The sequence below is a fragment of the Nycticebus coucang genome, chromosome 9, assembly GCF_027406575.1.
Source record: "Nycticebus coucang isolate mNycCou1 chromosome 9, mNycCou1.pri, whole genome shotgun sequence".
NCBI classification, from domain to species: Eukaryota; Metazoa; Chordata; class Mammalia; order Primates; family Lorisidae; genus Nycticebus; species Nycticebus coucang.
In genome coordinates this window covers 112,143,506-112,171,240 of record NC_069788.1, presented here as the reverse complement: position 1 = coordinate 112,171,240, position 27,735 = coordinate 112,143,506, and the positions used below count along the sequence as shown (strand labels likewise).

Below are 27,735 nucleotides of genomic sequence, written 5' to 3'. Positions count from 1 at the left end.
AGTATTTAACTTGAAGAGGGAGAAATCTAAATATGACTGATGTTTTAGGCCTCAGCAAATAGGATGGATAGTAAATGCTATCTAGAAAAAGATGAGCAGAATTAAGAGGTGGGTTAGAAGTGCTGGGGGAAGGATAAATTTATAAATTAAGAAACTGACATTTGAGGAAAGAATTGAAGGAGATAAATTAAAAAAAAAGTGAACCATGCAAATAGGTTGAGAATTCTAGGAAAACAAAATAACCAATATAAAGCTCTGAGAAGATAGCTAGCCTAGAGTGAGTTTTAATATTGTTCTTTGTTTTTGTAGAGATAAGGTCTCCCTTTATTGCCCAGGTTGGTCTCTTGAACTCCTGGGCTCAAGTTATCCTCTCACTTCACCCTTCTGTGTAGCTAGGACTACCGGTGTGTGCCACTGCACCCAGCTTTGGCCTAGAGTATCTGAGGGACAGAAAGGTTAGTACGTCCAGCATCAAGTGAAAATTGCAGGCCTTGAGGCTGCATGCCTGCAATCCTTGCATTTTAGGATGGTGATGCAGGAAGACTGTTAGAGGCCAGGAGTTCAAGACCAGCTTGGCCAATATATCAAGACCCCGTCTCTACAAAAAATTTACAGGTGGTACATGCCTGTAGTCCCGGTTACTTAGTAGACAGAGGCAAGAGGATTGCTTGCACCCAGGAATTTGAGGTTGCTGTGAGGTATGACAATACCATGGCACTCTAACCTGCTAACCTTGGCAATAAGGTGAAAATGTTTCAAAAAGGAAAAAATGATTTAGTAGTGATGAAACCAGAGGTGTTAATAAAAGGCAAACTCAGAGCCTTGGAGGCCAAAGGCTTTGACTTTTCCTATGAGAGGTATATTGATATTCCCATCCAGTAGCACCAATTAATGAACTGGGTATGAAGAATTATGGAGAAGGGCAAAAATAATGCTTAGTATTTGCTGTTTAAAGATTCTACCTCATCTCCTGATACTTCCTCCACATAATCCTATGAAAGTCAGGTAGGGGCCAGGCGTGGTGGCTCACGCCTGTAGTCTCAGCACTGTGGGAGGCCGAGGCAGGTGGTATTGCCTGAGCTCAAAGGTTCGAGACCTGAATGTAACAGCATGTGAGCCAGAGTAAGACCCCCTCTCTACTAACATCAAGAACACCGCCAGAGGAAGACAAACAAACAAACAAAAAAAAAACAAAACAGTACTTCAAACAAAGAAGAATGAACAAGGAAGTTGAAATTAAAAATAAAAAAAAATAAAAAAAAGAAAGTCAGGTAGGAGTACTCTTGAATCTTGTTTCCATACCAGCTCTAGAAAATACACTATTTGCTGATACAATATATGCTGAAATCATACTTAGACTATTTGAGTGAGGGAAAAGTTGTATTAGATTCTATTTTTATGCTAGAATTAAAGATATTAGTCTTCACCTTTATGCTTATTGAATTTAAGGGGATTGTTTACAGGGCTTCCAGGATGGGTTTAAGTTGAGAATCCTGAATGCCAGAGTCAGAAATTAAATTAGACTTCAAGATCCACAATTTTTTTTAACACAATCAAGGATAAAATCTGACACACATATTTGTTTTACTTTCATCTTATTTGTTAACACAATTATTTCAAATAGGAAGTCATATCTACAATATCAATTAAAAGATCAGCCCAGAGGCTGGGCATGGTGTAGTCACACTTGTAATACCAGCACTTTGGGAGGCTAAGGAGGAAGGATTGTGAGGCCGAGAGTTCAAGATCAGCCTGGGCAACACAGCAAGACCCCCATCTCTATACCCCAAACAAAACTCGAGTAACTAGTCTAACAAAATAATTTTTGTCAATTTATAAATGCATGTGAGAAATCATCCACCTGAGAATGAAAGATAAGCCACTAACTAGGAGAAGTTATTGTCACATATACTGAACAAAATGTTAGTATCCTAATACGGTAGAACTTCGGTAAGCTGACCATCCAAGTGACTTTAACAAACTAGTCAATATACAAAGATGGAACTAGGCCTACTACTACACTGATACATAAATGTCGTGCATGTCTGGTCTATGAAAATTAGGTCAACTAGCCGAGTGTGGTGCTTCAGACCTATAATCCTAGCACTCTGGGAGGCTGAGCTGGGTAGATTGCTTGAGCTCAGAAGTTCGAGTCCAGCCTGATAAAGAGTGAGAGTCTGTCTCTACTAAAAATAGAAAAACTAGCCAGGCTCTATGGTGGATACCTGTAGAATTGGGAAGCCGAGGCAAAAGGATTACTTGAACCCAAGAGTTTGAGGTTGCTGGGAACTATGTCGCCATGGCACTCTAGCCTGAGCAACAGAGACTCTGTCTCAAAAAAAAAAGCAAAAACACAGGTCAAGTTAAAGAGGTGGGCAATGTAGGGAAGTGGTCAACTATGGAGGTTCTACTGTATTTAAAGAATTTCTAAAAATCAAATAGAATAGAGTAGAAAACAAGTAAAAAAGTACAAGTATTTTACAAAAGAACAGAAATGGCCAATGAGCACAGAAAAAAATGCTCAACTTCATTCAAATAATCCAGAAATTACAAATGAAAACATTATATACCATTTTATATCTACCAGTCTGGCAAATATTAAAGAATAATATATGGAGCAACACGTGCTTCCATCAGACTGTAAATTGGTACAATCAATTCAGGAAATAATGTGACATCATCTAGTAAAGTTTAAGATGTATATACTCTTATAGACCAGCAATTCTATTTTTAGGTACATACCCTAGAGAAATTCTTACATGTGCACAGAAAGGTGTGTACAATGTCTGTGTACCCATTGTTTATTGTTTGTAACAGTAAAGTAACAAATGCTATAATCTAAATTGACAGAAAAGAGAATTACAAAATATTCACACATAATACCTCATACACAGGCTCAGTGCCTGTGGCTCAAGCGGCTAAGGCGCCAGCCACATACTCCTGAGCTGCGGGTTTGAATCCAGCCCGGGCCTGCCAAACAAAAACAATGGCTGCAACCAAAAAATAGCCAGGCGTTGTGGTGGGCACTTGTAGTCCCAGCTACTTGGGAGGTGGAGGCAGGAGAATCGCTTAAGCCCAGGAGGTGGAGGTTACTGTGAGCTGTGATGCCACAGCACTCTACCCAGGGCAACAGCTTGAGGCTCTGTCTCAAAAAAAAAAAAAAACAAAAAAACACCTAATACACAGCAGTAAAAGCAAGCTATAACCATCAACATGGATGAGTCACACAAACATATTGCAAATTTCAGAAGAATATATTCAACGATTAGTTTTTACAAACACTAACAACTAAAAGAATACTACACACGTAGGAGGTACTGTTCTAAGCACTTTGTATGCAATGACTCATGAAATCCTCACAACAGCCCCATCAGGCAGATTCTATTTTATTTATTTATTTTAAGAGACAGGATCTTGCTATATTGCCCAGGGTGGATGCTAACTCCTGGGCTCAAGTAATCCCATCTTAGCCTCTTGAGGAGCTGGAACTACCACACCCCTAGTTGATCCTATTTTTTTTTTTTTTTTTTGTAGAGACAGAGTCTCACTTTATGGCCCTGGGTAGAGTGCCGTGGCCTCACACAGCTCACAACAACCTCCAACTCCTGGGCTTAAGCGATTCTCTTGCCTCAGCCTCCCGAGTAGCTGGGACTACAGGCGCCCGCCACAACGCCCGGCTATTTTTTGGTTGCAGTTTGGCCGGGGCCGGGTTTGAACCCGTCACCCTCGGTATATGGGGCCGGCGCCCTACCGACTGAGCCACAGGCACCGCCAGTTGATCCTATTTTTAATCCCCATTTCACATATGAAGAAACAGGCACAGAGAAATCAAGTAATTTGCCCAAATCACATGGTGAATGAGAAGCTCCTGGTGCCAGTGCTCCTAATCCTTACATTACACTGCCTCTCAAAAATACTCAACACGAAAGATGGAGACTATATGTCTTTTGTGCTAATTTCAATGGAGGGAGAACACATTCTTAGTAAAGCATCACAAGAATGGAGAAGCAAGAATCCAATGTTCTCAATCTTGATATGAGGACAATTGATGACCTAGTACATGGTGGAGGGTAGTAGGGACAGGAAAATGGGGGAGCAGAGAGAGGGAAGGAAGGAAGGGGAGTTGGGGGGGTCACAGTGTTTGGCACACTTCTTGGGGAAGGAACACATTTATAAGAGGGACTTTGCTTGACAAATGTAATTAGTGTAACCTGGATCTTTGAATCCCCAACAATAAAAAAAAAATACACAACACTAAACAAGACAATATTTAGAGATACATATATACTTAATACAACTATAAAAAAAAAGCAAGAGAATGGTAACCATAATTAAGGACAGTGTTTACATAATTCTAATTAGGTGCAAAGTAAGTCATCTATAATCCTTTCTGGAATTAAGGACAGAAATACAGTGTAGAAGCTCTAATATAAAGTCCAGGCACAGTGGCTAAGCCTTGTAATCCCAGTGCTTTGGGAAGTTAAAGCAGGAGAATCGCTTGAGGTCAGGAGTTCAAGAAATACAATCACAAACACACAGAATTAAAAAACATGTAACAGGGTGGCGCCTGTGGCTCAGTCTGTAAGGCGCCGGCCACATATACCAAGGGTGGCGGGTTCAAACCCGGCCCTGGCCGAACTGCAACCAAAAAAATAGCCGGGCGTTGTGGCGGGCGCCTGTAGTCCCAGCTACTTGGGAGGCTGAGGCAAGAGAATCGCTTAGGCCCGGGCGTTGGAGGTTGCTGTGAGCTGTGTGAGGCCACGGCACTCTACCGAGGGCCATAAAGTGAGATTCTGTCTCTACAAAAAAAAAAAAAAAAAAAAAAAAACATGTAACAAAAGGTAAGAAAAATAAGTTATATATATGGACAGTTATAAAATTTAAGTCCCATTTTTACTTTAAAAAATTATTGAAATTTAGTCTAAACAGCCAAATATGAAATAAACTCAAAGCTTCTGAAGGGCAGTTATAACTAGAGTTATAACACTTACGGAAACGTAGACTTTTCTACCCAAAGTTTTATCCCCTAAATAAAGTTTGTTTGCTCTTGTTTTTGTTCTAAGGTCACAACTATACCCCTAAACATTGGGTTTCTCTTGTTTATAATTGTAAGGAAGATTAGACAAGACAGAGATATGTTCAGAAAATTCACAAAGAGAAAAAACAAAAACAAAACAAAAAATCTCCCCACAGCACATACTTGATATACATGGAAGATATGCAAGACACACTTAGGAGATTTGATGCTGATGCTTAAGATTATTTCCCTATAAGGAAATGAAAGACGAGTTGCCAAAATGTTAAATTCCTTGCTCTAATTCTTACATTAGTTAGATCCAAATGCAACATATAAACTAAACCACAAAACCATGGGCATCACTGTGAATATCTGGGGGGAAAAAATAGTACACTCATAAATCCATTATTTTTTTCAGGAGACTCTAATTGCAGGTGTTAAATTCCAAAGGTAGCACTAAAAGCAGAAATCATATAAATTCAAAATTATATTGAGAATACCTTATATCGTCCACAAAGTACAGTACTCTACTATTGTGCAATTAAGTCCAACACAACTAGGGATTTTTTTCTACTATGGAATATTGTGCTGTTTTCACCTAAAGACAGCTGAGGTAGCGTCTCACGTTTAGCTACTATAAGAAAAATATCTAACACTAGAACCATACAACATGTGTACACCATGAGAGGCACAAAAACAACTGTACAGAAGAAACTTGTTAAAGAGAACTGCAGAAAGAATCATCCAAAGTATTTAAATTGTTTTAAATTCTCACTTTTATTTTACTATTCTCTGAATAAACAAAAATTGAATATGAATATATACAATTTTGTTGTATTGTTACATACTGCTATTCCAGAATTTTTCAAGGAAAGTTATAAGAAAGAAGAATATGCACTGACTACCTGTCAAAAACAAACCAAAAAATTATTCACTCACTAAAATATAAGCTAAAATACCAAATTAAATTAGAATATTGTACACAAGTATAAAGTATTTTCTTTTTTTGATTTCTACTATTTCTTATGATGTGGAGCTTACTTTTAAGATTTAGAGTGAAGAAAAAATTATTTTATTTGATCAAGCTAAGTGAAAAATGTAAGGAATTCTAGATTGCCAGCATCAAGAAAGGACTTAGAGACAGATTGTCTAGTCAATCCCCTACTTAATCAAGCAACCCTAGAATTCTGGATTATGTTAGATATTGGTCTGACATAATTTGTTTAACAGGAAACAACTTATAACTTATTAAGATGTAGGAGTTGAGACGAGCCTGAGGAACATAGCAATCCTATCTATGCTTAAAAAAAAAAAAAAAAAATTAGCTGGGCATGGTGGTGTGTGCCTGTAGTCCCAATTACTCAGGAGGCCCAGGTAGGAGGACTGCTTGAACCCAGAACTTCGAGGTTACTGTGAGCTACACAACTAAATAAATATGTCTAATACATAACTTAGAGGACTAATAAAAATTTTTTTAAAAGTTTATAGCTTTCTGATACAAGTTAATTTACAAACAAATTCCTGGAAAGGTAGCGAGAACGAAAGCTTAGCTTAGGATTTTAAACGTACTTTTCTTTTTCTTTTTTTTTTGCAGTTTCTGGCCTGGGCTGGGTTTGAACCCACCACCTCCAGCATATGGGACTGGCGCCCTACCCCTTTGAGCCACAGGCGCCACCCTAAACGTACTTTTCAAAGGAAACATTCAGCTCCTGGGTAAACCTAAGCTTCAGTAAATTTGAAACTTATTTGTTTCAGTTCAACTTTTTCTTTTAAATAGGCTACATATGTTAGGAACCCTTAGTACTATGGCACTGCCTTATTTCAGAAAACTCTATCTGTAGCATTTCAAAGAAAAAAAATTTAACAGGTTATTCTTTTTTTTGAGGCAGAGTCTCACTGCCTGGTGTTGCCCTGGTGAGTGCCAGGGCTTCATAGCTCACAGGAACCTCAAACTCCTAGGTTCAAACCACCCTTCTTGCCTCAGCCTCCCAAGTAGCTAAGACAACAAGCACCTACCATGATGCCCAGCTAGTTTTTCTATTTTTTGTAGAGACAGGGTCTTGCTCTCGCTCAAGCTGGCTCTGAACTCCTGAGCACAAGCAATCTGCCTGCCTTGGCTTCCCAGAGTGCTAGGATTACAAGTGTGAGCTGCTACACTGAACTGATTATACTAATTTTTTAACAGCTAAATTAAAAATGAGTTTGCTTTCTCAGCTAGCCAACCAGAGATCTTAAAATGACGGGGACGGAGGGAGGGGGGTGAGGCCTTGGTGTGTGTCACACTTTATGGGGGCAAGACATGATTGCAAGAGGGACTTTGCCTAACAATTGCAATCAATGTAACCTGGCTTATTATACCCTCAATGAATCCCCAACAATAAAAAAAAAAAAAAAATGACAACAAATTAAGTCTTGACTGCCCTAAAGACAGGCATTTCAGAATTGAACACTGAATGTGGCAATTCCTTAGTCCCAATTACCTAAATCATATGTTCTTAACCAGGGGCTCATGTACCCCACTTACTCTTCAGATTCAGCAACCCCTTAAGATTATGTACAAATCTGAATGTGAATCTGTCTGCGCACTTTCTGGGGCCAGATTCTTCAACTTTCATCAGAATCTCAAAGGATCCTACCCCAAACTAAAGAACCATTGATGAGTATTCCACAATCTTTATCTATTATCTAACTTTAATTTTAGGTTTATGCCTTACAAATTTTCATCTTCTCACTTGTCCACAAAATTCCTTCTTTGTATGATACATGACTTTCCTGTTCATCTTTAAAGATAATGGCAAATTAGAGCTTCATACAATGAGAAAGGACCCTGTCTACTTAAAACTGTAGTCAAAGGTAGTTTCAAAAGTTGAAACTGGCTGTGTAATTCTAGCACTCTGGAAGCTGAAGTGGGTGGATTGATTGAGCTCAGGAGTGTGAGATCAGCCTGAGCAAGAGCGAGGCTTGGGTATGGTGGCAGGTGCACTTGTAGTCCCAGCTACTTGGGAAGCTGAAGCAAGAGGATCACTCGAGCCTGGGAGTTTGAGGCTGCTGTTGCTATGAGCTATGACACCACATCTAGCCTGGGGCAACAAAGTGAGACTTGTCTCAAAAAAAAAAAAAACCTTGAAACTATATATATTTAAGAAGCATTTTTTTTAAAAGTCAACTTTTCTGAGAGCTTTATCTTGCCTTTACAAAACTAATTTTATGTTATAGTTGGTCATTTGCCTTTTTCAATTGAGAAAACAAGTGGTGAACGGAATCCATAATTTGTCAGTACGTAACTTTTAAAACACATTAAGACTTTACAGATAAAAATACAGGTAGTTATCACCCTGAACCCCCCAACATACATATACACAAACTGACTTCATTGGGATGGTAATACTTCAAGGATTAAACCTTTACTTACAGAACAAAATGAGTTTGCTCTGATATGGCAAGGACTGATTTAGCAAGGAACATCTTGATGAAAAAGGGCAGACTTGCTGAGAATGCTAGCCTACTTTTTACACTGACTTTTTTCTTCTAAGCATCTGTCAAGTGTGGGATGAGGGAAAAGGTGCTGGAATCTGGAGAGCAGACTAGAATAAAAATATATTTGGTTCCAAGAATTTGGGGTGGGGAGATGAGGGAGAAAGTGAGAAAGAAATGCCACTGGAAAAATTACAGAAAAAAATTATAGAAATAAGGAGCTGTTAAAAACAGTTTTATTTCCCTTTACTAACAAATAATTTGGCAAATTATCTACACACATTACCCTCTTCAATTCTTGTCCTCTCTAATCTTAATACTCCCTTTCCCTTATACCCCTCTCCCCTTTTCCAAGCCATCAATAAATATTTGTAGAATATAGATCATATTTGTCTACTGCTTTTCATTTCCACCACCAGAATCATGGTCCAAGATAACTTCATCTCTTACCTGGACTAGTGTAAACTAGCAAGTAGTCTTTTTTTTTTTTTTTTGAAACAGAGTTTCACTTAGTTGACCTTGGTAGAGTGCCGTGGCTCACAACAACCCCAAATTCTTGGGCTCAGACAATCCTTTCGCTTCAGCCTCCCAAGTAGCTGAGGGACTATAGTCACTGGGACTACAGGCACTTGTCACAATGCCCAACTTGTTTTAGAGACAAGGTCTTGCTCTTGTTCAGGCTGGTCTCAAACTCCTGAGCTCAGGCAACCCACCCACCTCAGCCTCCCAGAGTGCTAAGATTACACTACACCACACCCAGCTTTCTAGTCTTTATTTTTATTCCTCTATTGTCCTTCTCTGAACAACTGTGTGCAACAGTGTGATCTTTAAAAAGGTAAAACAGATCATGGCACCACTTAATAGTTCCATGGCTTTCCAATGTATCTTCAAATGAAATTCAAACTCTTAGCATTCATTGAGTCAGTATGGCATAATTCATGCTGCTAAAGAGGTGCTTGGAACAATGCCCAGTAATTGTAAACGGATGTTTTCTTCCATTAGCTTGTAAGCTCCACAAAAGTAGGAAATCTGTGCTGTATTCATTCAAGTATGCTAACCACCAGTGTGCATCATATACAGGTGTCCATAAAGTTCATGTGCAATTTAATAGTTATTAAACAAATGAATTTATCTGAAATTTCAGCTTGACCCTGAGATCATCAGAACCGAAGATTCCTTTTTTAAAAACAATCTTGATTTAGTCATCTACAGTTCAGTCCCCTACTCTGGGGCCACAGACCTGTTAGGAACTGGCCTGCATAGCAGAAGGTGAGTGGCGAGTGAGGGAATCTTCATCTGTATCTACAGCTGCTCTTTATTGCTGGCATCACTGTATGAGCTCCACCTCCTGTTAGATCAGAGGGATTAAATTCTCACAGGAGCCCGAACCCTTTTATAAACTGCGCATGTCAGAAATCTAGGTTGCACACTTTTTTTTTTAAGAGACAGAGTCTCACTTTGTCACCCTTGATACCGTGCTGTGGCCTCACAGCTCACAGCAACCTCCAGCTCTTGGTCTTAGGCGATTCTCTTGCCTCAGCCTCCCAAGTAGCTGGGACTACAAGCACCCGCCACAATGGGTGATGTGTGTAGATAATTTGCCAAATTATTGGTTTGTTTTTGTTGCAGTTTGGCTGGGGCCGGGTTCAATCCTGCCACCCTCAGTATATGGGGCCGGTGTCCTACTTACTGAGCCACAGGTGCCACCCTGGTTGCACACTTCTTAAGAGAATCTAGCAGGTGTGTCCAACCCTTTTCTTTTCTGCTGCACACTGGAAGAATAAGAGTTGTCTCAAGCTACACATTAAATACACAAACATTAATTAAAATAGACAAGCAAAAACAAAGGTCCATGCATACTTTTTGTGATGTGTGACACTACAGATAAGCATAACAGTTTTCAAATAATCTGCATGTGGCCTATGGACACAGTTCGGACACCCCTGGATGCCTGATAATCTGAGTTGAGGCAGTGATGCTAGCACTAGGACCATCTAGTTGCAGGAGAACAAGCTCAGGGCTCCCAATGATTCTGTATTACGATGAGTTACATAATTATTTCATTGTATATTACATTGTAATAACAGTAATAGAAATGAAGTGCACAATAAATGTAATGTGCTTGAATCATCCTGAAACCATCCCCTCTCCCTGGAAAAATTGTCTTCCCTAGAACTGGTTCCTGGTGTCAAAAAGATTGGAGACCACCAGTTTACCAAGATTAATGAAGAAAAAAGATAAAAGGCACAAAATATATTAAGGATTTTTAAAAAGACAAGAGAAATACTTAGCAGAAATAAAAAAGATAATAAAAAATGATTTCAACAACTTCATGCAAAATACTTTAAAAACTCAGAAAAGACTGGGCACCGTGGCTCACATGTGTAATCCTAGCACTCTGGGAGGCCAAAGTGGATAGACTGTTTGAGCTCAGGAATTCAAGACCAGCCTGAACAAGAGCAAGATCCCATCTCTAAAAGACATCCAGGTATTGTGGCAGAAGCCTATAGGCCCAGCTCCTGGGGAGGCTAAGGCAAGAAGATCACTTAGCGCCATGGCACTCAACTGAGGGCAACTTTTGAGACTCTGTCTCAAAACAAACAAAAAAAAAACTCATACAAAAAAGGATACATTCCTGGCAGTGCCTTTGGCTCAGTGAGTAGGGCGCCGGCCCCATATACCAAGGGTGACGGGTTCAAACCCGGCCCCAGTCAAATTGCAACAAAAAAATAGTGGGGTGTTGTGGCAGGCGCCTGTAGTCTCAGCCACTCAGGAGGCTGAGGCAAGAGAATCGCCTAAACCCAAGAGCTGAAGACGCCACAGCACTCTACCAAGGGAGATAAAGTGAGACTCTTGTCTCTACAAAAACAAAAAAATAAAATAAAAAAAGGATACATTCCTAAAAATAAAAGAAGAAACACTCTGAAAACTGACCTAGGTAGAAACACAACCCTAAAGAAAATGATTTAGAAAAATACATACCTCCCTAAAATATTAAACCCACCACCCAAAAAATTACCAAGCCCAGATAGTTGAACTTCAACCAACCTTTCAAAAAAGATCATTTTGAGTATTATATAAATCCTTTCTGGGGAAAAAAGATTAGTTTCCAACTCATTATTTGAGGCTGGCATAGTCTGGATGCTTGATACCAAGACTAAATTAAGGATAAGAAATAAAAATTATATATGGGCCAATTTCATCTATGAACATAGATGCAAAAATCTAAAGCAAAATATTAATAAACTAAATCCAACTGTATATATATTTTTAAAGCAAATTATGATAGTTCAGTTTATTCCAGCAATGTAAGGGTAATCAAAATTAGAAAATCTATGGCAAATTATCTACACACATCACCCTCTTCAAGCACCTGTAGTGCCAGCTATTTGGAAGACTGAGGCAAGATTGCTCAAGCCCAAGAATATAAGGTTGCTATGAGCGAGGCTGATGCCATGGCACTCTAGCCTGGGTGACGGACGAAGACTATGTCTCAAAAAGAAAACAACTCTGTGTCATTCACCGTATTAACAGAATAAAGGAGGAAAATTATGTTTTCCTTGCAATTGCAGAAAACACATTTCATAAAACTCAATACTCATTCTTCAAACACAAAAATATCTTAGCCGTCTGGTAATAGGAACGTCTAACCCAGTGATTCTCAACCTTCCTAATGCCGCAGCCCTTTAATGCAGTTCCTATGGGTCGCAACCCATAGGTTGAGAATCACTGGTCTAACCCATACACTATCTACCAAAAATCGATAGCAAATATTATGCTTAATGGTAAAACAAAATAAGCAGTTCCTTTAAAAATTAAGTGCAACATAAGGATACCCATTATTAGCACTTGAATTGAATACTGTACTAGAAGTTCTTTTTTTTTTTTTTTTTGTAGAGACAGAGTCTCACTGTACCGCCCTCGGGTAGAGTGCCATGGCGTCACACAGCTCACAGCAACCTCTAACTCTTGGGCTTACGCGATTCTCTTGCCTCAGCCTCCCGAGTAGCTGGGACTACAGGCGCCCGCCACAACGCCCAGCTATTTTTTTGTTGCAGTTTGGCCGGGGCTGGGTTTGAACCAGCCACCCTCGGCATATGGGGCCGGCGCCCTACTCACTGAGCCACAGGCGCCGCCTGTACTAGAAGTTCTAATAGCACAGTTAAGAAATGACAAAAAATAAAAGGTATAAGCTGGTTTGGTGCCTGTAGCTCAGCAGTTAGGGCGCCAGCCACATACACTGGGGCTGGTAGGTTCAAACCTGGCTCAGGCCTGCCAAACAACGATGACAACAAAAAAAATAGCCTAGTGTTGTGGCCAGGCACCTGTAGACCCAGCTACTTGGGAGGCTGAGGCAAGGGAATTGCTTCAGCCCAAGAGTTTGAGGTTGCTGTGAGCTGTGATGCCATAGTACTCTACCAAGGACAACACAGTGAAACTGTCTCAAAAAAAAGAAAAGGTGTAAGCACAGAATAAAAACAATCTTCACACAACAGCTTAGCTAACTACACAGAAAACTAAAATTATCCATAGATAAATTATTATCTATAATACATATATTCTTAATTATTAAAATACTTAAGAATGTAGCTGGACATAGATCCATATACCAAAACTATAAATATAACTTACATTAGCAAACAGAAAATGAAAAGGGAAAAAAAATACCCTTTAAAAGGTAAGAAAAAATAAGCATCTTATTTTTCTTTATAGAAAAAAAGATAAAGAATTACTGAAAAATATTTTTAAATATCTAAATAACCAGAAAGATACACTATGATCAAGGATAGGAGACTCAATACCATAAAATAAAGGAAATAGGCTAGCACTTTGGAGAGCTAAGAAGTCAGAAGTTCAAGAAGACTGCTCGAAGTCAGGAGTTCAAGACCAGGCTAAGCAACATAGTGAGACTTTGTCTCTATAAAAAATAGAAAAATTAGCTGGGAATGGTGGCTAATAGTCACGGGTGTATTCCTATAGACCTAGTTACTCAGGAGGCTGAAGTAGAAAGATGACATAAGCCCAGGATTTGAGATTACAATAAACCATGATGATGTCATTGCACTCTACTCTAGGGCAACAGAGTAAGACCTTGTTTCAATTAAGAAATATATATACATACACACATATATAAATATTTTCCATATATTTAACTTATACACACACACACACACACACACGTGTACAAAATAAAGGAAATAAATCAAATGCCCATATAGAATACAAACTACAGAGATCTTGGCCTCATCTACAAGGCAGATCCCATTCTTTAACAGCTTTTGAATTCTTATAAAACTTGACTCAAATTATTTTCCATTCATGGATATTTATACAATTGATGTAAACTTATTAGAAATTAATCACAGGTGGCTCGGCACCCGTAGCACAGTGGTTACGGCATCAGCCACGTACACCTAAGGTGGCAGATTTGAACCCGGCCTGGGCCAGCTAACCAACAATGACAACTGCAAGAAAACAATAGCTGGGTGTTGTGGCAGGCGCCTGTAGTCCCAGCTACTTGAGAGGCTGAGGAAAGAGAATCGGTTGAGCCCAAGAGTTTGAAGTTGCTGTGACGCCACAGCACTCTACCAAGGGCAACACAGTGAGACTCTGTCTCAAAAACAAACAAAAGAAATTAATCACAGGTATTTAACTTTAGTTAAACTGTAGTAATAGTTGATGCATAAGGAAAGAGCACATGATCAGCACATAGCTAAGTTCTAGTTGAATGTGCTGCAGTCTCAATGATTCAAAGGTCAGTCAGTGTGCACACTCACCATAAGATAATTCTTTTTTTCTCTTCTTTTTTTTTTGGAAGACAGAGTCTCACTCTATTGCCCTAGGCTAGAGTGCCATGGTACCTCAGCCTAGCTCATAGCAATCTCAAACTCCTGGATTAAAGCAATGCTCCTGTCTCAGCCTCGCAAGTAGCTGGGACTACACATGCTTGCCACAATACCCTGGCTGATTTTTTTCTATTTTTCATAGACACGGGGTCTTGCTCTTGCTGGCTGGTCTCAAAGCTCCTAAGCTCAAGCAATTCTCCCACCTCAGCCTCTCAAGAGTTCTAGGATTACAGGCATGAGCCACTGCACCCTGCCACCATAGTGTAATTCTGACAAACGCTCCTGCAACAATTGAAATGTTGCCAACATTTTACATAATACATAAGGTTTTGGTCCTTGGTAATTACTCATCAACAATGCCAAACCACCTAAAAGCCACCTGAAAATGTAGATGTTTATTCGGAATACAAATTGCATTCTCAAGGGGAAGACAAAACACAATGATCTTAATGATCTTAATAGGATCAAAGAGTATTTTTAGTGGGCCTGTGAATGGCCCTTACGCAAGGGTCCTTAAGACCTTTGAGGAGGGGTGGACTGATAAGACCCTTGTACATATAAACTGGATGATCAGTTGCCCAACTTGCTTTAACATAGATCTCAACTTGATCAAATGAGATTTTCTTTAGGTTTAACTTATTCAAGTTTAACTTTGGTTTATGTGAGCTTTGTGATACTCTACATTGTTGCCTAAACTTTATTTTACCCAAATTTCCTAAAAGAGAATTAGAAATTATGATCATTTGCTTTACTGGTTGCTAGGAGATGATAATACTAATAGTTAACATTTGTTGAATGCTAAGCATATGCCAGGTACTATAATCAGTGCTTTGTGTATATGATATTATTTATCTTCACAACAACCCTATCAGGTAGATAATATTACTATCACCATTTTATAGACAAGAAAACTGAGGTACAGAAAAGTTAAGTAACGTTCCCAATGTCACACAACAAGTAAATGAAGAAGCTTAGGGATTCATACGTAGGTAAGGTAGTCTGTCTCCAGAGCCCAGACCCTTAAGTACTGTGGTACTTTTCACAATTTTTAAAAGACACGAAATTATTAGGAAGGACAAAAAAACTCTCAGCAGTAAAAAAATTATTAGTAAAAGTTAAATAACAATTAAGCAATATCAATACCAATACAAGTTATAATAGATACTTCACAGCTATTAAGAGTTTTGAAGTTCGACAGACCTGACTCTGAATGTTGGTTGTGCCCTTTACGAGTTGTGTGATTTTGGACAAGTTTCGTAACTTCACCAAGCCTCAGTTTCCTCATCTGTAAAATGAGAATAATAAACATCTCACAAAGTTGTTGTTAGTAACATAATTATTGCTGTATTACACTCAAACGGTAACACCAAACAAAACACAGTAACACAAAATAAAAGAAGGCGGCTCTCAATTTTTGCCTATAAAACAAGACTTTATTATGATATAACAAAGATCATCATTCCAAGTCACTGCAGCAACTACTAGATCTACAAACTAATAAAGAACCACAAACATAACAAATAATTCTTCTTTAATACATAACAAATAATTCCCCTAGATAAAAGTCAAATACCTGGAGGTAAATTACTGGATCTATGAAATAAAATATTCCATACAAGAAAGAGACAAATAGATAAGATAACATCTGGGCTTTCCTAACACTCTGGGAGGATCCCTTGAGCTTAGGAGTTCCAGACCAGCCTGGGCAAGAGTGAGACCCAGTCTCTACCAAAAATAAAAAAATTAGCTGGGCATGGTGGTATTCAACTATAGTCTCAGATACTCAGGAAGCTGAGGCCGGGGGACCACTAACCCCAGGGGAGTGAAGTTGCTATGAGCTAGGCTGATACCAGTGGCACTCTAGCCTGAGCAACAGAGTGAGATTCTGTCTCAAAAAAAATAATAAAAGACATTGTTATTTATTGAAAACAACTCCCATGAATCCCATTCCACACATAACCCATATAAGACTAGTAAGTCGTATTCAAGAGGCTCAAACAGGAAGAGCAGTGTCAAGAGCTGATTCATGGTACTGAAAGGAAGGAATTTTTATGAAAGAAAACAAAGAAAGAGCTGAGTGTGGTGGTTCATGCCTGTAATCCTAACACTTTGGGAGGCTGAAACAGGAGGATCTCTTAAGCTTTGAGACCAGCCTGAGCAACATAATGACCCCATCTCCCCCCCCCAAAAATAAAAAATTAGTGGATGTGGTGATGCACACCTGTGGTCCCAGCTACTTGGGAGGCTGAAACAGGCAGATCACTAAAGCCCAGGAGTTTGGGCTATGAACTATGACGACACCACTGCACAATAGCCCAAGAAACAAAGCAAAACCCTTTCTCAGAAAAAAAGAAAAACTAATAAGAAAGGGATATGTTGACAAAATAGGGTAGAAAATGGACCCAGAGTTCACTGGAATACAAAGGAAAGTTACTAATATTTAAAACAATCTAGAGTATCTGCATGTTTTTTTTTTTTTTTTTTAAAAGACAGGGCGTTACTCTGTCACCCATGCTGGAGGGCAGTGGCATGTTCATAGCTCAGAGCAACCTCCAATTCCTGGGCTCAAGCAATTCTCTTACCCTCTTGCCTCAGTGTCCCAAGTAGCTAGGACTATAGGTGTGCATCACCACACTCAGTTAAATATTTATTTATTTTTATTTTTTGTACAGACAGAGTCTTGCTATGTTGCCCAGGCTGATCTCTAACTCCTGGCCTCAAGCAATCCTCTCACCTTGTCCTCTTAAAGTCCTCCTCACTCACAGGAGTAAGTTAGGCACCCAAATGTCTCCATGCTAATTCCACAATTTTATCTAAATCTCCATTTTCACATAAGCTAAAAAAAAATTCATTTTCTTGTAGCAATAGTAGTTTTGCCAAGGTGTTAAAAATCATTTGGCTTGGGCGGCACCTGTGGCTCAGTCTGTAGGGCACCGGCCCCATATACCGAGGGTGGTGGGTTCAAACCCGGCCCCGGCCAAACTGCAACCAAAAAAAAAAAAAGCCGGGCGTTGTGGCGGGCGCCTGTAGTCCCAGCTACTCCGGAGGCTGAGGCAAGAGAATCGCTTAAGCCCAGGAGTTGGAGGTTGCTGTGAGCTGTGTGAGGCCACGGCACTCTACCGAGGGCCATAAAGTGAGACTCTGTCTCTACAAAAAAAAAAAAAAATCATTTGGCTTAGAACTTGGTTTTTGTTTTTTATATTTTATCTGTCCCCCCCAAAAAATATGTGTCTTGAAAAAAGTAACTATTACAGAATTACATGTATAGAACTGGGATTTAGTTTTCAGAAATGAAAAGTTGCCACAGAGTATCTATTCACCTATATACTCAAGATTCATAGAGAAAATTATACATGGAAAATTAAGCTATGAAATAAATCTTCAAGGTTAGAAATAAAACAATTCTTCATATACAGGTGAGATTGACAGTAAAAAAGAAAAAATAAACAAGGCAATTCAGATAAAGTATTTAAAGAGCACCTATTGTATGCAATAAAACCACAATACTCAATATTAGGAGGGGTAAATAAACAAGCTCTAGGTTCTCATAATCAGGAAAAGGAATATAAAAAGACTATATAATGGAATACTGCAAATGCTCTAAGAGAAGCATTTGTAAATTTGTATGTGTCTTAAGAGGGGGATGAGATCAGTGATTTAGAGCGAGAAAAGACTTCATGGAAGATGCAACATTTGAAAAGTGAATTCTAACAACCCTAACTTCTACATAGAAAAACAATTTAAACTAAAAAGCTTTCCTTTGGTTATTATAGAGGGATGCACTGATTGCCTCTCAGTTGCTACTAAAATGGAAGGTAGACTATGTTCTATATAAATCTAAAAATATTTTCTAAGAATTTGACAATAACAGCATTGTTAAAATTTATTCATCTCTTCCAATTATTGGTTCTTGTTTGGGGAATGTTGTTTCTTACAGTATCAAGTGACAAAAAAAGATAGTGATCTGTCAAAAAAAGGTCCAATGAACATTATAGTTTAGGGTTTATAGATATACAATAATATTATAATAAGGGCCCCCACTGAGCACATTTTTTCTTTTTTTGAGACAGAGTCTCAAGCTGTTGTCCTGGGTAGAATGCTGTGGCTTCACAGTTCATAGCAACCTCCAACTCGGGCTCAAGTGATCCTCTTACCTCAGTTTTTCTATTTTTAGTAGTGATGGAAGGTCTCACTTTTGCTCAGGCTGGTCTCGAACCTGTGAGCTCAAGCAATCCACCTGCCTGGGCCTCCCAGAATGCTAGGATTATAGGCGTGAGCCACCACACCTGGCCGAGATTGAGTACATTTTTCTTTCTTTTTTTTGGTAGAGACAGTCTCACTTTACTGCCCTTGGTAGAGTGCCATGGCGGCACACGGCTCACAGCAACCTCCAGCTCTTGGGCTTACGTGATTCCCTTGCCTCAGCCTCCAGAGCAGCTGGGACTACAGGCGCCCGCCACAATGCCCAGCTATTTTTTATTGTTGCAGTTTGGCCGGGGCTGGGTTTGAACCTGCCACCCTCGGTATATGGGGCCAGTGCCCTACTCACTGAGCCACAGGCGCCGCCCTGAGCACATTTTTCAATAAATTCATTTAATCCTTCTCCTAGCATTTCCATTGTAAAAATTTAATTAATGAGAAAATTCAGGTTCAGAACTATTAAATAACTGATCTAAAGATACACATTAATAAGTACTTGTGTTTAATCAACTTCAATACCTAATTTAAACTCATCTACAAAAGGCAACTAACATGTTTGTATAGAATAAATAACTAGATAAATATCTTGGGACAGGAGAGACCTAGGACAAGGGGCACTAGAGTCAGGGCACTGATTAAATCAAAATTGAGAGTAACAAAAAACAGGCATAAGAAAATCCTGAATACAATTTAGAACGCTTGGCATTTATCCTTTGCCTATAAAACCAACCATACTAGCCCTTCTTTGCTGCCTTAAACCTGTCATGCTTCGTTTCACCTCAAAGTCTTCAATTCACAGTTGTAACAACCCTTTACTCTTCCCTATGTTAGTTTGTATTGCTCCTTCAGAGCTCTGCTAAAATATCATTTCTTCAAAGTAGCTGTCCTTGACCACCACCCCCAACCCAACTAAGTCAGCTATCTCTATAATAAACTCATAATATCCTCTATCTCTCCTTTACTGTTTTTCACCATTTAAAATAAAGGCAAGGCCAGGTGCAGAGGCTCATGCTTATAATCCTAGCACTCTGGGAGGCTGAGGCAAGTGGATTGCCTGAGTTCACGAGTTCGAGACCAGCCTGAGCCAGAGCAAGACCTCGTCTCTAAAAATAGCCTGGCGTTGTGGTGGGCGCCTGTAGTCCCAGCTACTTGGGAGGCTGAGGAAAGAGAATTGCTTATGCTCAAGAGTTTGAGCTGTGACGCTATGGCACTCTACTGAGAGTGACAAAGTGAGACTCTATCTGAAAAATAATAATAATAATTATAATCATAATTTAAATAAACAAAGGTTTCTTCCCTACAAGAATACAAGCTGCATGAGGGCAGGATCCTTATATATCATGTTCACTGCAATGATTAATACATGCTTAAAAGTATTAATGTTTTTATGAATTATTTTTTAAGGCAAGCATGAAACAAAGTTTATTGAGAAAAAGAAAGATAAGTTTACAGTGTAAGAAAGTTATTTTTTTTAATAGGGCAAGCATCAAAGTTTTTTGAGGAAGAAAAAGATACATTTACAGAGTAAGAAGATTTTTTATTATAAATTAATAATAATATTGTTTAATAAATTAATAATAAGCAGAGACATTCATTACCAGTTATTGCAGAGTAGCTTTTATCAGTCCAATTCTCCTAGCAAGAAAAACAGTAAAAACAAAACAAAGAAAGCAACCAGAATATAAGAGGCCAAAATACCAGAGAAAAAGAAAATGTAGAGTTAAGTCTGATATTCTCCACTACTATTTCCTTCTAAGGTACTAGAAGAGCAGAGCTTTTGGAAATCTCAGAAATTAAGATAAGATTATCAAGACAAACAGAATTTGAAGGGCTAAAATTCCAGAAAAAGGGAAATCACAGGAAAGTGGGTTTGGACATCCCATACTGCTTTTGCCTTTAGGGTATTTATTGAGTCTTAACTTGTAAGGGGGAAAAAGCCAAGAACCAAGTGAAGTATTTATTTTAAAGGAAATAAAAAGTAAACAGAACTATTGGGTATCTCACAATACTAGAAAAAGAAAAATCAAGAGCATAGGGCCTGCCAACAAGAGGCCCTGGCAAACATGCCAAGATTCCACTTGATACCTCTGAAGGACAGCACTTGCAAAGTGGAAACTAGATTTAAACCATCCCTTGAGATGCCTAAAACAAAGCCTCAAGTCATCTCAAGTCCATATTGGATCAAAGTCATCTGTTCCTACTATTTTAAATTTTCATTTTTTTAAGAGATTAGTTTTCACTCTGTCACCCAAGCTGGATTGCAGGGGCTGATCATTGCTAACTCCTGGACTCAAGCTTTCCTCCCATCTCAGCCTCCTGAGTGACTAGGACTATGGGCAGATCACTCCTGGCTAATTTTTTTATTTTTTGCAGAGACAGGGTCATGCTATGGTCCCCACGGTGGTCTTGAACTATTGGCCTCAAGAGATAACCTTCCACCTCAGCCTCCTGAGTTGTTGGAATTATAAGCACTCTCCAACTTTTAGGTGCCATTAGAAGAAAATTCACTTTTTTTAATCACCAGGAATATTAGGAGACAGGACCAAATGACTGAAAGTCAAGAGAAAAAGAAGACAACAGAGAAAGATTGAATGGAAATCCAGACATTTTAATTATCAGACACAGACTGTAAATTCAAATTCTAGAACTAAAAAATATATGATATCAAAAACTAGCAAAATGAATAGATGCTTTTAACAGCAGACTAGACATTAAATGAACTAGAAAATAGGTCAACAGAGAATATCCATATAGACTGGGTGCAGTGGCTCACACCTATCATCCTAGCACTTTGGGAGGCCAAGCAGGGTGGAAGCTTGAGCTCAGGAGCTCAAGACCACACCGAGAGACTGAAACCTCATCTCTACTAAAAACAGAAAAAGATTAGCCTAGCATGGTGGCACACATCTGTAGTCCTAGCTATTCAGGATGCTGAGGCAAGAGGATCACTTGAGCTCAGAAGTTTGAGGTGTCCGTGAGCTATGATACGATAGCACTCTAGCCTGGGCAACACAGTGAGACTATGTCTCAAAATAATATTAATAATATAAAGAACAAAGAAAATATCCAGATAAAGCACAAAGAAAAATAAATGGAAAATATAAAAAAGATCATGAGAGACATATGGGATAAAGAAAGATCAAACGTACAGGAAATAAGTGAAAGAATGGACAGAAACAACATCAGAAAAGACATTCCAGAACAAGTAAAAGACACCAAGCTAATGATTCACGAAGGTCTGTGGACTCAACCATCTTAAATACAAAGAACACCACATAGGTACATTCCTGAAAACCAAAAAACATTCCCTCCATAACAAAAACAATAGAGTCAGAAGACAATAGAATGATATCTTTAAAACGCTAAAAGATAACTGCCAATCTGGAATTCTATGTCCAATGAAAATATCCTTCAAAAAGGATATAAAAGGATAAAGCAAAATAAACAAATGCTTTTGGACAAAAATAGCACTTACTACCAATAAAATCACACTAAAAGAATTGTCTACGAAGAAAATAATCCCAGATGGAAGTACAGTAACACATGAAAGAATCAATACCAGAAGGAGTGCATTAATGTACACATTAATGCTATTCAGCATCCTGAATAGCTGGGAATACAGATGTGTGCCACCATGCTAGGCTAATCTTTTTCTGTTTTTAGATTTAATTCTGTTTTTAGCTATAACTTAATAATAAAAAAATTGGGCAGCACCTATGACTCAAAGGAGTAGGGCGCCAGCCCCATATGCCAGAGGTGGCAGGTTCAAACCCAGCCCCGGCCAAAAACTGCAAAAAAAAAAAAAAAAAAAAAAAAACCAGGAGGAAACAGGTGGGTAAAATTAAATAACTATAAATTATTTAAAATAATAAGGAACACAGTGCAAAAAAACAAGAGGGTAATGATAAATAGAATGAAAAGACTGTAAAGTCTTTATATTATCCAGAAAGCAAGAGTAGTACATCGTGTGCAAACCTGGCCACAATAATTCCTCCCATTCCTTATGTACATTGTAAAGTTGCTACTCTTCCTATCAAGAGATAGAACCTATTTCTCAACCCGTTGAATTTGGGCTTGGCCATATGACTTGCTTTGACCAATGGAACACTAGAAAATGTGAGACAGCAGAGACTTGAAAAGTATTTGCACATTGGGGTTTGTCCTCTCTCACTACTTTTAGAACCTTCTCTCACTATTTTCATCAGGTAAATGAAACTGCCTGCTAGGAAGGCCATATGGAGAAAAAATTCTTTCTTTTTTTTTTCTTTTTTTTCTGGTTTAAGAGCACTTTATTATTGTTCTTAAGGCTACTTTAAAGTACAAAAAAAAGATGGCCTGCCAAACCTTTTTTTTCCTTCTTCCAGGAAAAATAGGCCACAGAGAATGGTTATTACAGACTTACAAATATGGAGAGGAGGGTCAGAACGCTGATGGTGCGGCTCTGGGAAGAACTACACAGAGCCCCTTCTAACGCAGGGAGGATCCTCTCTCTCAGGGGCAGGTTTGGTTTTCTGCTGCCTTCTCTGCCTCAGGCCCCTCCAGGGTACTGCCTATTCCAAATAGGTCAGTGCACTAAGGACCCTGCTGTCAGCACAGGAGACCCCTCCCAAAGCAGTGACCTCACTCACTGATGAGAGGACTGTCCAGGGAGCACCCTCCACCAAGCCGGTCAGCAGTGGGTGGTTCTCCTGTTATGACGCTCAGTAGCCTGTAGCAATAACAAACTAGTGGCTATTAATGCAGATGCAGTGTTCTCATAGAATAACTGTGTTATTGCACTTTTACAAACAAATCTATGACAAAAAAAAGATCAACTTTTTTTCCAAACGACAAAAAGAAATGAATGATTACAATAGGAAAGGGAAAAATTAAGTAGCTACGTATCATTAACAAATTAATTGTTCTTCAAAAAATACCTACAAATTTCTGTGTACATTCTTTATGCACAGTGTAATGATGGTCTTAAAGTTACCTATATAAAAAAAGTGTTCTCAATGATTTTTTTTCCTACAAAAAATATAGGGGCCTGAATGCCAAAGCTTGGAAGCCCAGTAAAGTGGGAGTGAAATGTGTGCAGGGGTGAGAGGAAAGGGGCTTTTCTTCTGCTTTTTGAAAGGCCTACAGCCACCTTGTGCCAGTCCTCCAACCTTTCCACTTGGTGCCAATTTCCGAAATTCAGCAGCTAAGCTGGATTCTTCTCAAACTGAAAACCAGCCCATCCAACCTCCCATGTGAGGTGGCCACATCTTCATCACCTGGTCAGGTCCCTCATGGGAAGCCCTCTGGTGGGCCAGGCTGTGTGCAGACACCGGAGGGGCAGGGAATTGAAACGCTCATGACCAATGAACAGCCACTGTGGACTGCCACAGCTATCTGTCATGCTCGCTCCTTCGCCTAATTTCTAGTAGCTAGTAATATAGCAAACAATAATAAATGCAGTAATAACTGTATAAAGTCATAGGAATGTACACTGCCTTGGCCCCAGTGTACGAGGAAGCATACAAAATACCATATCACAGATTGTCAGGAATCTGATGTACAGCTAAGAGAGTTCAAAGGCAGCAGTTTTTGCATCGAGGGAAGTTGGAAGACATAAACCCCACCTCCCCTGGGTTCCTGTAACAAAGCAGACAGGGATGCAAAAAACAAGTGATGATGTCAGCCTGCAGCCAAAACTCCAGCATCCTACACCGAAGTTGGCTGACTGCTCAACTGTCCACTGCCAGAGCCTGCCAGGAGCTGGCTGTCCCCAGCGCCACTTGTGAGTAAAGTGAACATCAAATACAAATCTTAGAGTACAACTATACCAGCAGTAAGCATATCTAGGACTGTAACTGATAAAAATAAACTAATTCTGAAAAGAAGATAGTAAGTATTAAGGTTTTTGTTTACTGTCTACACAGTTAATAGAAACCAGCTATTTTTTTTTCTCCATTAAAACATGCATCATGTTTAAAGCACTATGGAATCCTCCAGCCTCAGCTCTAGTCTAACAAACTGCAGTGTTCGGAGAAGGTAAAATGCCCATTACTGGGAGCGTCTGCAGTCCAGTTGCAAGCACCTGAAATCTAGATAAAGAAAGACCTATGACCTGTATGAGACTTCCCCTTCCAAAGCCATTTTGTCTAAATTTAAAACAACAACAACAAAACACAAATGGTCAGAAATGTCATCCTTAAATTCTTTGTTTTTTCAGCAGTTTGCCCTCAGAGTCCTAGCATCATACCCAAATTGTCAGGCAGGCAACTCTAGTCTCCCCAGTAGTGCAAATCAAACACGACAGTTCTCTTCAAGTGTACACACACACGGACCAAACCAAACACGCCACGGAAGCTGAGCCACACACACTCGATCTCAAGAAGCAAATGAAAAAAAGCACAAAGCGTCTGGTCACCAATGTCATGGCTTGTGGCTGAGAAAGCGTGCTGTGGAGTCCCAGCCCCGTCAGGGCGGTCTACCTGCATCAGAGGTTTCTTTGGTAACTGAGGCAGGAAGTAAGGATGCCACATTAGACAGATGTTCCCCACATAGTTCCTGCAGTCGTGTTTGAGGGCCTCAATGTAGGAATACCAAGCAAGTACAAAAACAACAGAACAAAAAATTCCCACATGGTTTTTGCGAATAAACCATCCCTTCCCTCCCCCACCCACCCTCACGATTTTTTTGTTTTTTTAAGTTGACTGTTGAAAGCTCTGGCAAACCATGCAGACCCTGTGCTGCCAGAAGGGCCGGTTCAGGACACCACGGAGGGGGAATGACTGTGGCTGACCATGTGGGCGGAGGGGCTGGCAGGCTGGGCCCTTCGTGAGGCGACTGGGGGCTGCTGGATGCTCCGTCCTTGGCTGCTTTGATCTGAAGCCACGTGTCACCAAGAGCTTTGGCAAAGTGGTCGTCCACAGAGCCTATGATGGACACAGAGTTGGCTGCTCGTTCGGGTTTCTTGTAGTTCTTGCCCAGGCTCCTGCGGAAATGCTCCTCCACTACGGGGTCGCAAGTGGTAGTGGCACTCGGTGGCCTCTGGTAGCTGGTGAGCCCAGGCGCTGCACAGCGCTGTGTGCGATGGGGCAGTGCGAGAGGTTGCAGTTGTGGGCACCGGCCCAGGCGCAGGTGATCTCTGAGGGCCAGTTCTGCTGCCGCTCCCCGAGGGTCAGTGTCGGTGAGAGGTCAGCCGGCCTGCTGGCGTCCAGGCTGTTCTTCGTCAGTGCCAGGGGCTGCTTCATGCTGAGGCTGGGAAGGGACGTATACAGTGGCTACCGTGCAGGCCCATGGTGGGGGCCACAGCACGCTCGATGGGGCTCCGGCTCCGCTCCTGGAGGGCTTTCCGACAGTCTCCATTAGCAGTCTTGTTCAGATGGGGGTTGAAGATGCAACTCATCTTGGAGACGTGGTCGGTGTCACAGTCTAGGTCCTCGTCACCCGGCTCCATGCTGAACTTCCTCTTGCTGGGGCTAATGGGGGGAGGGCCCGTGCGGTGACTGTTGAGGACAGAGGCCACCGGGAGTGTCTGCATTCTGGGTTCTCCCCTAAGAGCAGCTTCACGTTTTTCGTCGTCAGCATTGCACCAGAGACGCTGCCCGGGACAGAACATCCAGTGGCGTCTCCATTCCTGGTTGGATCCGCCGGGCGGCTCCAGGCGCGCCTGCCTCTGGCCGGCGGGGACCCGCAGGGCGAAAACAAATTCTTTCAATACTATCTTGGGCAAAAGCCTGCCAACCAACAAATATAGGAGTGGGGCTATTCTACATCATTTGAACCCAGCCCATATGAGTGGGGTTATTCTATATCACTTGGCCCCAGACAAACCTCCAGCAGACCAAAGAGATCAGCATAGCCCAAGATAAAACTACTAATCCATGAAAATCATGAGCTATTAAATGATTTATAGAAGTCTCCCTGTGCCTCTGGGGGAAACATCCAAGACCCCCCTGTGTATGCCTAAAACCAAGGGTAGTACCAAACCCTACATACACTATTTTTTCTTTTTTAAAATTTTTTTATTTTTTATTTTTATTTTTTCTATACACACCTGTGATAAAATCTAATTTATAAATTAAGCAGAGTAAGAGATTAATAAGTAATAAATTGAATAATTATAGCAATATACTATAATAAAATATACATGAATATGGTCTCTCTCTCTCTCAAAATATCTCATTGTACTGTATTCACCTTTCTTGTGATGATATGAGATGATAAAGTGTCTATATGATGAAATAAAGTGAGATGAATGACGTGGAGGCATTGTGACATAGTATTAGACTACTATTGTCCTTGAACACAAGCACTTTGATGCCTCTACAATCAATCTAATAACAAAGATGGCTACTAAGTGACAACAGGTATGCAGCATATACAGCATAAATATGCTGGACAAAGGGACAATTCACGTCCCAGGTGAAAGAGAGCTGGATGACACAAGATGTCACACTTCTTAGAACAGCACACAAATTAAAACTTATAAATTTTAAAATTTATTTATTCACAGTTTTCTATTTAATAATTTCAGATTGCAGTTGACCTAGGGTACACATGGAAAGCAAAATCAAGGAAAAAGGGTTTCTCCTATATTTTAAGCCACTAAACTTTTTACGCAGCAAAAGCTACCTGGTAACAGAATAATACATATATATAAGTAGATCAGTGGTTCTCAAGCAGGGTTGATTTTGGTCCCCAGGGGATAAATGACCAATGTCGGGAGACTCTTTTGGTTGTCGAGCCTGGGTGGATTTTCCCTGTATCTAGTGGAAGAGGTTGGGGTTGCTGCTAAACAGCCTACAAGGACAGCCCTCCATAATAAAGAATTATCTGACCCAGAATGTCAAAAGTACCAAGGTTGAGAAACCCTGTAGTAAAGAATGACAGAAGTGGCAGTCTTTAAAACAGTCCTAACCAACAGAACTTTCTACAATAACAAAAATGTTGTATATTTCTGTTATCCAATATAGTAGCCACTAGGTAGTGAACATTTGAAATGTGGTTAGTTTGACAAAAACCAGAGTTTTAATTTTATTCAATTTTAATTAGTTTAAATCTGAATAGCCACATATGGCGAATGGCTTCTGTATTGAATGGCACAGCTCTAAAATTTAGATGTTAGTGATATCGAGAGTAAGTAAAAAGAAAGTTGGAAAATGGAAAAGATAAGTTTGATAAAGTTAAGGCCCATGGTCACTTGCTACAAATAAGTACTCCAACAAG

The 27,735-nt window shown here is 39.9% G+C and overlaps 1 protein-coding gene and 1 pseudogene across 13 annotated transcripts in view; both read right to left on the bottom strand.

The window, feature by feature from the left end:
* NUMB (NUMB endocytic adaptor protein) overlaps window positions 1-27,735 on the bottom strand; it is a 231,516-nt gene that overhangs the window by 100,494 nt on the left and 103,287 nt on the right. For 10 of the 13 annotated variants that reach the window (XM_053603428.1, XM_053603437.1, XM_053603434.1 and 7 more), the window contains one exon: window positions 15,538-15,622. The exons of the other annotated variants lie outside the window; for them this stretch is intronic. The gene's annotated coding sequence lies outside the window, so the exon portion shown is untranslated. The remainder of the gene's footprint in view (window positions 1-15,537; window positions 15,623-27,735) is intronic. 13 annotated transcript variants of the gene reach the window in all.
* On the bottom strand, window positions 25,271-26,213 carry LOC128594545 (transcription cofactor vestigial-like protein 4; annotated as a pseudogene).